General features: G+C 35.5%; 1 pseudogene; it reads right to left on the bottom strand.

Moving 5' to 3' along the window:
- Positions 1–8,265: 8,265 nt before the first annotated feature.
- On the bottom strand, positions 8,266–10,920 carry LOC127436142 (olfactomedin-4-like; annotated as a pseudogene).
- Positions 10,921–12,535: the final 1,615 nt, after the last annotated feature.

Below are 12,535 nucleotides of genomic sequence, written 5' to 3' on the forward strand. Positions count from 1 at the left end.
TTATGTTGTGTTAGATTACACACACACACACACACACACACACACACACACACGCGCGCGCTAAAATACATACAAAACATTGAAATATTATAAGTATAGTGTACAAGCAAATACATTTTACTATCAGAAGCTAGAATGGCCAACAAAAGCAATTACATACCAATCTCTACATAAAAAATATCATTGGTAGTTGATGTTGTTATATCTCTGACATTATTATATAACATGGTAAGACAGCTTCATCTTGTGTGCTGACACTGCCCTCAGTTGTTTATATGCAGTACTGCTATTTAATTTAAAGTCGTGCCAGTGAGTGGTCAAAAAATGCTGAGTGAACGTCAATTAAAAAATGTCTGTACTCAGTATTAAAGTAAATTGAAAAACAAAACAAAAGAGCAGTACTTATTAATAACATCTAATATAAGCCTATCATCAGCCAACAGATAAAATCTAGCAAAAGTATCGATTTATTCTTAACGACAATTTAAAGCTGCACTACGTAGGATTTTTTGGTTAAAAATGAACAAATTGCCATTATTGATTGAGTGCGTAAACAATCAGTGTTCAAAACAATGTCCTTACCTTTATAAATGATTTGTATATATTGTCGGGTCGGATTTGCCACCAAATCACTGGCTTATGACGTACATCCTTGCATCATTACATCGTGTTCGTAAACACAGGAAAGAAGTACGGCTATCACATGTTCCGGCTGAGGAAATTACCAGTATGCTGTTCAGTTCAGTCACTCACACATTTCAGGAGAGCATTGCAGCAATCTGGATAGCTGTTTATCTGTTATCCATGTGGGTATGTTGTTACCTGCTATAATGCTTGGATATGTTGTCTGGTAGGGTTGTGGAAGATAACATTGCTCGTCATGCTTGTATGCATCGAACATTACCCATGCGTTAACCGATCGTAATGTATCTACATTAGGTTTTTGACGGTCTGTCCCCGACTGGAGCTGTCCCCAGAAATGTCCATACAGTCAAAACAGTCCACAAAGTGAAAATACATTGCAAGAAAGCCCCTATTGATGCCAGCCGGCAACAGGGCTAATCTGTGCTGTTTATTTTGACCAACAGAGGGGGCTGCTCGCTATAGCCGCTTTAAGTCATTCGTCTTCCTTTACTAATTACTTGTTTGTGGCAGTTTTGCCATTAAGAACTGAACCAGGCAGCAAGCGCAATGAAAAGAATCATCATCATCGTTATCAGCTTCGAGGTGAGGCACATATTAGCTATAAAATGAGAATACTACATAAATAACATGGGAAAATAAATTAAATGTAGGCCTATAATAAATTATCTGCAAAGAACAACAATAAATGTAAGCCACCACATTCCCAGCCTTGCTGGGAAACAAGTGGATGAAAAGAAGCATCATAATACATAAGAGTTGATCAAAATAAAAGGTATAATTAAGAAAAACAGGCCCATAGGAGATACCATATGAGATAACAGATAGAAACAGTTAGGTGAAATAGAGTAATAATAAATAAAACTGTGTAACAATTTTTATTATTATTATTATTATTATTATTATTATTATTATTATTATTTGTTCCTGGGTAGTAAGTGTTACGTAATTGCTTATGCCTCTAAAGTATAGAAAGGGTTATTATTCCCCACAAACTTTGCTTTTGTGATCAGGACAGTGATATTTTGAAATTTACCTATTTCCAATGAGAAAATGGGCGAATTTGTGTCTTTTCGTTCACATAAAGTCAGAAAAAAAAACAACAAATGAATCCAAAATCCTTCTTTATCTGTGGTCCAGTGAAGACACCGGCTTTGACCTTTGCCTCAGACAGCTTAGGGAAGAAGTCTTGAAGGTACTTGAAAGCTGCTGACTCCTTATCTAGAGCTCTGACAAATTGTCAGACAAAATGTAATTAGTTACATTCACCATGGTCAAAATAGCCTACATAACATCCAAATTGTCCCCCTTTTTTAATTCATAAGTAATATGTGAAATTTCAATGGCATATTTACCACTGAACTAGGAATGTCCCCATTTTTCATTTCAGAAATCTGGTCACCTTAATCTACATTGTTGGGGGAAGTTACTGTAACATGTTTAGCCTACACATATTTATGACTTCTGAAATTGACTTGTAATTGTTATTTTGCATATTCAAGCATATTATTTTCATATTTAATAATGTTTTATCCCCATCATTATTGAGTCCTCTTACTGTATGTTTTAGTTTATGGTCGAGTCATTTTTATTTGTATAGCGCTTTTCACAACACACATCATTTCAAAGCAGCTTTACAGAAAAAGAAGCTGTAATATGTGTAATGTCTTGGGAGTCCTAATATTGTAGTTCAATAAAAAACATGATTGTAAATTGTGCCTTAAAATAAACAATTAAATACGTAAATAGTATAAGTATTTAGACCCCCAGTGAGCAGGCTAAAGGCGACTGTGGCAAGGAACACAAAACTCCATAAGATGTTGGTTAATGGAGAAAAATAACCTTGAGGGAAAACAGGCTCACTGTGGGGGCCAGTTCCCCTATGGATATAATGCCAATATTAGTTATCTGTGTAGTACAGGTAATGTTTTAAAAAGAGTAAACTAAAGTGTGTTAGGGACCAAAAACTAAAGGTGTTAGGGGCCAGTGTTTTAACAAAAAAAAAAATAACAACAAAAAATTGTTCGCTGAAAAGCCATAAGTTGGAAATTTAATTTAGCTTAACCAGACAATTTAAAACAACTTTTTGATGACTGTTGGACCAGCTAACTACAGGTTTGGTCTACTGTTTGCACCAGTCTCTTTGCCACCACTTCCAACTGTGACATAGGCAAAGTATTTGTCTATATAGAAACCACACATATTACATTTATGCATTTGGCAGACACTTTTATCCAAAGCAACTTACAGTGCCCTTATTACAGTGACAATCCCCCCAGAGCAACCTGGAGTTAAGTGCCTTGCTCAAGGACACAATGGTGGTGGCTGTGGGAGTTGAACCAACAACCTTATGCTTATCAGTTCAGTGCTTTAGTCCACTACACCACCACCACTGACATCACCACCATTTATTGTAACATTGATAAGAGTTTTGTTTAGGAACTCTCATCCAAACATTTCAAAGTCTGACATCACATAATAAGCTAATATACAGTATAGAATTATTTGCACTAAAGCTGAAATAGCCTAAATGAAACCATCCACTTGAGGGCATCTTCAGAACTTTACATAATCTTTCCAAAATTTGTAACAGAGTACACAATTCTGAATATTAAAACAAGAACTAGGTTATTGCAATGCATGCTAATCTGTAATGCTCTTGTCACTGTGGCACAAGGAAGGACCCAAGATGCAGAGGAACAATTAATGCCATTTATTGACAAACAGAGAGGCAGTTCAAATAACTTAAGAGTATAAGTCCAAAAGGCTGCTGTGAGGGTGGTGGATGAGGAGGATGAAGAGTGATCTGTGCGAGGAAGTCTTCGATGGATTACCCGTGGTGGCGGGAACAAGCGAGTGGAGAGACTAGTGGCGACACCGGCAATAGAGAAGTCCAATACAGGAAACTGTCAACTGACTAGAACCAGGCAAACACAGAGGTATAAGTAGGGAGATGGAAATATAGCACAGCTGCCACTAATAAACAAACGAGCAGCGCAATCAGCGTTGCCATAGCAACTCACAATTGAGAAGCTGCACCTGGGGAACAGGAGGGAGAAGAAAAACAAACACACAGAACAAACATGATGAACCAGCCAGTACTGTGACAGCTCTCAGCTCAAAAGAGGGTATCAAGTGCTACAAGATAGGACACCCCAGTGTTGAGGGGGGAAGATGGCGGCATGAGGCTGGTGTTGTGGGTGACTCAGTCCATGGACATTTTTGTTTCAACTTGTAAATGTGAGTGCTTATTGTACAATATTTTGTGTAATTTTACTTAGGAGCACTTTTTGATCAGCAAGGTTTTTAAAAAAAGAAGTTTTTATTTTTTTTACTTTTATCTTTTGCAATGCCCGCTTTTGTGTAATTAGTTCACGTGGACCAACCTTTCTGTCTAGCTTGTTTTTAGTTAATCAATCTCACTTTCTGTCATCAGTTTTTACTTAACTTGTCAGCGGTGTGGTTAATTACATGTGAGGAGCATTTTGGATATGACTAAGGATAATAAACGCAAACCCAAATCAATGGATTCATCTTTAAATCTGGGTACCTGTGTTACAGTAGATTCATCTGCGATCATTCCACTACCCGAAACTCCGGTAAAAGGACCAATGTTAAAAAAAAGGCAGAAGCGATGATGTTGTTTATCTGCAGTCTCCTTTAGCTACTATGATAATAACATCTCTCAAGTCTGTCATCAATGAAAGAGCTGACATCCTTGATAAAGGCATCGAGGAAGTGAAAGTCTGTTGAATTCCTGACAAAAGAAATGAAAGAAGTCAAGGGGAAAGTGGAGTGGGTCGATAAGCAAGAGGGTTGCCAAATGATGTTAAACGTAATGCTATCTTTTTATTTGCTAAAAATCTCTACTGATTTCTTTTTTATACAAGAGTCACATGCAATTCCTAGTGATTCTAAATTTTGGAAATCACAGTGGGGGGATGAGTATTTTTTATTTCATATGGCTCTAATCTTTCAGCAGGTGTCTTTACTTTAAAACACAAATTTTAGGGTAAAATAATAGAGACAATTTCTGATCCTGAAGGTCATTTTCTTTTTTTATTGGTCGCTTTAAATTACATATTTTTTTTTTTTTTTTTTTGTCCTGGGTAACATTTATGGGTTTAATTCTGCCAAGAATAACTTGAAATTGTTCAATACAGTAGAAACACATTTGGACTATTTCATGTCTAAATACCCTAACCTGTATATTCTCTTGGGCGGAGACTTTAATCAAGCTTTACACGACACTTTGGACAGATCACTACCTAGGTTGTCCAGTGCTTCATCAGGCCTTTGTGATTTGATCTCCCATTTTGGTCTAATTGGAAAAAATCTTCAAGCGTCGCAATTTACCTGGTCTAACAGCTCTGGATCTTTGAAATCTTGGACTGACTTTTGGTTAATATCTGATTCTTTATCTCATTATGTCACCAGGGTTGAGATTTTGCCTTCATCATAAATGCATACTTCTGTCATTCGACAATTACTTTTCCCATTCAAGAACATATAGTTCCTATTGGAAATTAAATTCTGCTTTATTAGAGGATGAGGAAATTTGTCAATCTGTGATATCTAGGGTTCAGCATTTTTTTAACAAAGCTCTGTGTGAAAATAAATTTGGTTCTTACTGGGAGCTGTTAAATATGATATTAGGTCAATGTTAATTAAAGCTGGAGTTCAAAAAGCCAAGCAAAATAGAACAGAAGAATTCAAGATTGTTAAGAGAATTGTTTGCCATCTCATGCACTCCTTTTGATAATCTGTCAATTAATCAGAAATCTGAATTGTCTGACCTCCAGAACTCGTTAGATAATTTGTATATACATAAAGCAAAGGGCGCTTTCAGGAGATGGCTGGAGGAGTGTGAACATGATTCTAGCTATTTCTTTTTTTTAAGTTAGAGAAACAGCGAAGTCATCTTAATTCTATAAATCGACTTGTTGCAAATAGAGTGGTTTTACAGAACCATAAAGAAATGTATAATTACTGTGAATAATTTTATTGAGACCTTTATTGTTCAAGGCATTCACAGCAAAATTTGAATTTATTTTTTTAACTCCCTTGACATAGACCGTATTCCTAAAATAGACAATAATGGCAGGCTTCTGTGTGAATCTCTCATTCAAATTAAAGATATTTATGAGGCAATTGACAAATTGAAATTAAATAAATCTGCTGGAAACGATGGTCTGACCACTAAGTTTTAGAAAAGATTCTCTAATGAACTTTCTCCATTTCTCCTCAAAGTTTACTCAGAAAGCCTTAACAAGGGAACTCTCCCACCCTCTATGACTCAGGGTGTTATAAATCTGATTCTTAAACCTCCAAAGGACCAGTCTCAATTAGAAAATTGGCGGCCAATAAGCCTTCTAAATAATGATTATAAAATCTTAGACATGATTTTTGCAAAAAAGGATTGAAAATATTCTGGATTATATAATTGATGAGTGTCAGTCAGGTTTCATGAGAGGCAGGCTTATATCAAATAATATTAGACTAGTGCTTGATATTCTAGATTATTCGGATATGATCTCAGATGACAGTTTCTTGCTTTTTCTTGACTTCTACAAAGCTTTTGATTCTGTTGAGTTTCCTTATATTCAAAAATCTTTAAATATATTTGGTTTTGGCTTCAATTTAATTACTCAAATTCAAACTTTGTATAATAACGCTAATGCTTCAATCAAACTACAGCATGGTACTACTCGTAGGTTTAGTATAGCCAGGGGGATCCGTCAAGGCTGCCCAATCTCACCATATCTTTTTTTCCTGCCTATGCAGTTATTAGCCATCCACATTCAAAATAGTAATCTGAAAGGTATTTCTGTGGCAGATCGATCAGTTTTAATAAGCCAACTGGCAGATGATACAACACTATTTCTGAAAAATAAACAGCAAATTCCTGTAGCCTTAGACATTATTAATTTTAATATTCCACTGATCTTATGATTTTTAACATCCTAGTCAAATCCAAAGTCAAATATTTAGGCATAACTATTTGTTAATATCAAGTTAAAATATCAAGACTAAACTTTGAAATTCTTATTCTTACTATTCAACGAAATTAAATTCCTGGTTACAGCATGATCTTTCTATAACAGGTAATGTGTTGCTTTCCACAGCAGAGGCATTGTCTTGTGTTATGCACCCTACATTGGCACTGGATGTCTCTGTGGATATTTGTAGAAAAGTGGACAAAATTATATTGACTTTTTTTGGAACTTAAAAACTCACTTAATAAAAAAAAGTGTTATGATGGCTTATCGTGCTATGGGGGGGTTTGAGTTTGTAGATTTTTCCACTCTTAATAACTCTTTCAAAGTTAAGTGGATAAAGTTGTTTCTTTAACTAGCTGTTTTTTCCTAAGTCTCTTTTGAACATTATTCCAAATCACATTTTCAGTTCTGTTGGAGGCCTACACTTTTTGTTGCGGTGCAACTATGAGATTTCAAAACTGCCCTTAGCTTTAGCCAGTTTTCATTAACAAGCATTATTATGTTGGTCCTTATATATAACCATAACTTTTCTCCACATAGTTATTTCATCTGGAATCATAAGAATATAAGATATAAAAACAAACCTCTTTTTCTTCGCATCTGGTTTGATAAGAATATATTATTAGTAAGTCAACTTTTAGATGACAGGGGTGTCCTCTTATCTTATGAACACTTTATGAAAGAATTCTCCTTTCCAGTCCCCCCAAGACAGTATGCAATAATTTTTGGTGCTATTTCTGATTGTGTCAAATTATTACTCAAGTCTGTCCCCAAAGGCCCTTTGTGTTCCCCTCCCAATTTTGACAACTTATTCATTGAACAATGACTTTTTGTGTGTAGTAGCTTTTCAAATAAAAAAAAAAAAAAATCAGATCAGTTTTTAATAGAACTCAGATCTCTTTACCTGCCTGTATTAGTTTTTGGAATAATAAATTCAATGACGTAGAATGGAAAGAATTCTGGCTTCTTCAGAAAAATTTTCTTCTGCCCAACAAAGTTGTTGAAGTCTCTTATAAGATTATTCATAAATGTTACCCTGTATATTATAAACTAGCTAAGTTTAATAACAGTATTTCACCCAGTTGTTCCTTTTGTCATCACTTTCAAGAAACAACTGACCACTTATTTTGGAATTGTGTTTATTGCAAAGTGTTTTGGATTGACTTTTCAAATTTTGTAAAAATTAATTTATCCCCAAACTTCTGTATTAGCCAGAATTTGTTTTATTTTTTTATTTTTGTTTTATTTATTTTTTGGTGATTCCTTGAAATTAGACTCTTTTCATGTAAAGTTTATAATTATTTTATTACAATTTCTTTTTTTTTTTTTTTTTTAAAGATGTTGATCTATATTTGAATTCTTTAAAGAATTCAAATAATCCAATTGCTTGTAAAACTCTTTCATGGTGTACCACTTATAAGTTAATATAATATGCTTTAATTCACTTCAGAATTTCATTTACTGTAACCCTCGTGTTTCATTTATATATATATATATATATATATATATATATATATATATATATATATATATATATATATATATATATATATATATATTTACCCTTGTAAATGTTTAATGTTTTGTTATGTCTTGCAAATAAAAAGAAATCAATAAAAAAAATAAAAAAAAATGCTACAAGATAGCCGTCATTATACATGTAGAGTTTCCTGTCAGTAGGGTTGTAGTTCAGCTTGGTGATTCCTTCTCTAATCTTTTCAAATAGTAAAGAAAGAGTGTTTATCTCCTGACCTGGGGTTGTATCAAAGGCATAAAATACCTCTTCTTGGTAAGTATTAACATAGCGGGTAGCATACAGGACCCACCATAAACGTACTGCTGACAGACCTCTTAAAGAGATGTGTCTTCCACGTATGTTGTGCTCTACTGGGTCTAAATGACTCACAACAATGTTGCCGTGGTTCTCCTCAGTGGCATATATCACCTACACAGCATCTTGGTCAGCCTCCAGGTCAATATCTGTCCAATCACGGCAGCTGTAGTAGCAGAAAGGGAACTTATTGTCTATACTGGCATTGTGCAGCTGCACATGCTTAGTCTCCTTAGTTGTAATGTTGAAGCTGCAGATCTCAGCTGTGCTGTAGCATTGGTAATAGTATAAAGTATTATCGTACAATATAGTGCCAGACCCCTCAATGCTGGTCTCACTGTAGCCTGATGCAATGTACTCGTCCTTGTAGTTCTTGTTGGCCATGAAATCTTCATATGAGTTGTACATTCTGATTGTATTGCCATGCCTGTGTCCACTCACCAAGCAGTGCTCCCAATAGCGTTCCTTTCTGTACAGTTGGGCGTCACGGCCCCAGGCACCAGAGATGTATGATGTGCTCTGAGAATTGAGCTTGGTGACAACCGGAGCACTTATTTTGGTCATGATACGCTGATGACAAATGCCTGCAATTAGCACAATATTTAGTTATGGGCTGGTTCTCAACTGCATTGGTTTACATTTAAGCATATTTTAATTGCTTCTGGAAGTTAAGTGAAGACGTTACATATTGCTTTGGCAAACTCTTTTCTTTGGTTTTTTAGAGCCATTTTTTTTTTTTTTTAACCATCATAACTGAAAATGCCAAAATACGACTGTATACAATATGATACATAATCTACCTGAACATCATTAAAGGTGGGCTCAGTAATATTTTGAATTTGTCATCTTGGACTAACACTGACACCTAGTGGTGTGGATGCAGCATTATTCAAACACAATAATTTTCAGATGCCATTAAAGAAACTCACTATTCACAGTCAGCCATGATTAATTTTATCCATGAGTGAAAGTGTCCAATAACAGGGCGGTTACTGAGATTAAGCAAGTAGTATTTGACTGGTCAAGTGATTCTAACATGGCAGCCCCCATGAGTGGACCCTCTCCATGTAGAAAAAAACTGCTTTTATAAGGTTACTGATATGACTGGAGTATACATCTCATGTGGTTGGTCATCATTTTATACATATGTTTCAAAATTACTATTAATTTCTTATGGAGTAAAACTTTTTTATCAGGAAAAAATGACTGAGTGCACCTTTAAAACTAATAATGTTTGTTTTTCTTTAAAAAGTTCTCTCTCCTACCCTCAAATATATTATGAACCGTAAGAAATGTACTTACTCCTAAAATTGCTTGGTATGGTCCTACAGGTCTGTGCACAGTTGTTGAGGTCACGTAACCTCTTCTTCATCATCTCTAGGTTGAAGAAATCGTCTTTGTACCTCATCTGGACGTTGTTCTTTGCCTTATTCAACTGAAAGGAACAGAGTACATACAGTATATTTTCATAACATATGTGTATGATATTTGATGTACAGGTATGTTTATTGTGGGACACTATGGTCCCCTTTACTATGATTTACATTATTGTTTACATAGTTCCACAATCTGTCAATGCATCTTTGATTTGCTACTGGTTTTCTGTCATAAAAACTGATAACAGTAGATTTATTCATGATCAAGTGGTCTACCTCATTTATCAGTTTTTGTGTCTCTTTGCTTGGGTTGTCAAAGTGTGCTTCATTGAAAACATGATGGATTTCCTCGAGCTCCTGCTTCAACTGTTGCAGGTGAAGGGCATGTACAGGCTGCTTGTGTGTAGATACTCAAACGGTATCAGATGGGCTGTGATGTTATTAAGACTGGCTTTCATCTTTGGCAGTGCTGCATTTTTGTTCCTTACCTGACAATAGGTGACAGTTACATATATCTTAACATACATTATTAAACAATGTAATTTATGGATAGACATAACTTTAAAGGATCTCACCATTTTCTGAAACTCTTTCAGGTGGTCCTCACAGGTCTGGACCTGTTTTGTGACATCCTCAAACCATAAAGCAGGGAAAGTCCAGATAGAGCTGTTTATTCTACACACACAGGAGTCATTCTCCTTTTTACCTGGAACTCTTTGAGCCTGGCCAGTGTCCTGGATGTATAAATGCAAGTATACACACATACATGGAAAAGATTTAGATAGACAGATAGATAGAATTTCTCGTAAGTTTGGTACTCAGATTTACTAGACCACCAAAGAAATGTATACACATAAATTATCAATAAATATTTCATATTAAATGCACTCTTATCACTGAATCATACAGTATGTGCATAATGAACTATACATACAGAACATAACAACTTGTTCATCTCTGATTTTGTTAATCGGAGTAGTAGTTGGTATCAGTAGTAGAAACCTGAGCTACTACAGGACAAGAGGAAGAAATGACTTGCGATGACTCTGAGGAGCAAAATGTACAGGAACATGATAACATGAATGGCCTAATGACTAAAATGATCTGTTTTAAACCTGCACGCAGACACTGAGTGTGCACATTTTAGTTTTGCACATTTTCTGTCACTTCCTCCTCCCACTTTTTTTTTTTTTTTTTTTTGAGAGGATGTGAAAATTGCAGAAATGCTGTGTTTTGGATGCTGGTCCCCAGAATGTGATGCTTCCATCCCCAGCTAATCCACCAGCACTGAACCAGCATAAACCAAAATTCATGCTGATTAAAGCTGATCTTTCAATGGGGATTTACGTTACTGATGCCATTTATTTTGACATTGTGGCAGGATATTGAAAATAAAATTTCACCAATGTAACTAAGGTAATAATGGATGTATGCAAAAAAAAAAAAAAAAAACAACAACTTAATTTTTTACCTTTCTCCTGGTAAATTCCCATGTCAGCAGATATACTACAAAATCTTGTCTTTTTGACACATCTACTGATCTCACTGTTACTGATCTACTGGTCAGACTGATATTACTGTGAATTCGGCGACAGCACGCAAAAGTTCTGCTGCTAAAATCAGTCTGTGTTTACTGAAATTCAAACCACTGCTCCCAGTGGCCAAAGCTGAAAGTGCTGTTGAACATATGGGTGTGTATGAGCTCCAGTTTCCAGGGGTGAAATGTTCACAAAGTGGTGCAAAAAGTTGTATTTTTAGTTGTAAATGATGTAATAGGAATGCATATTTTATTATGAAGTGAGTATTTGCACTAGGTGTAAATAGCACCCTGCCACACAGAGCCGCTATTTGCACTCATGTAGTCTGGTGAAAACACAGAAATTGAAGACAAACTGCACACCTTCTGTTGCTGCAGTAGTGTAGCGGGAAAAGATGATGTAATTGTGCTTCTTTTCATGCAGACTACCCGGGTTCTAATCTGCCTTTTTGTTCCACTCTGAATATTTCCTTTAATGATTTCCTCTCAGTGATTTAGCCAAGGTGAAGGTCAGGGAGTCGAGAAAAAGGTTTGATCCAGGTAAAATTAACCATGGTTCTACTATAGTAGTCATTAGCTTACAAAAAAATACCATGGTTACTGTAATAAAACCATGGTTCATTTTTGTTAGGGAAGATTAGGGTTAGGTTTAGGGGTAGGAGTTTGGTGTAGGTTGCCTGTGGGACTCTAAATAAACACAATAAACATGCTGCAGTGATACATTTACATTACATTTATTCATTTAGCAAACCAGTGCAGTACAGAGCAGTGATGCCCCTATTCTGAATATTAGTATTTAATTAGGGGTGTAAACAGCATCTAACACCACCTGCACTAATTGCAAATAGCCTCTGCCATTTTATTAACCCTGCCCATACCTATGAAAAATGAAAAATGTAATTTTGTAGAAAAATGTAATTTTAGAGGGAAAATGCAACCACCGAATCGCGCTAACCATTCTTTTTGTGAAAGTGATTATTTGATGGTTTCCAAAGGACCAGAACCCATGTCTTAGAGGTTGCTCACACATCATGCTATCAGTAGCATCACAGAAAACAGTGAATGGATGCAAATGCAAAGATGTCTGATGGGGGATGGTGCTTGTCAGTAAAGCAGCAGAATGGGCTTGATTTCAGGGTACATAAACATT

Source organism: Myxocyprinus asiaticus, chromosome 46, assembly GCF_019703515.2.
Source record: "Myxocyprinus asiaticus isolate MX2 ecotype Aquarium Trade chromosome 46, UBuf_Myxa_2, whole genome shotgun sequence".
In the NCBI taxonomy this organism is placed as follows: Eukaryota; Metazoa; Chordata; class Actinopteri; order Cypriniformes; family Catostomidae; genus Myxocyprinus; species Myxocyprinus asiaticus.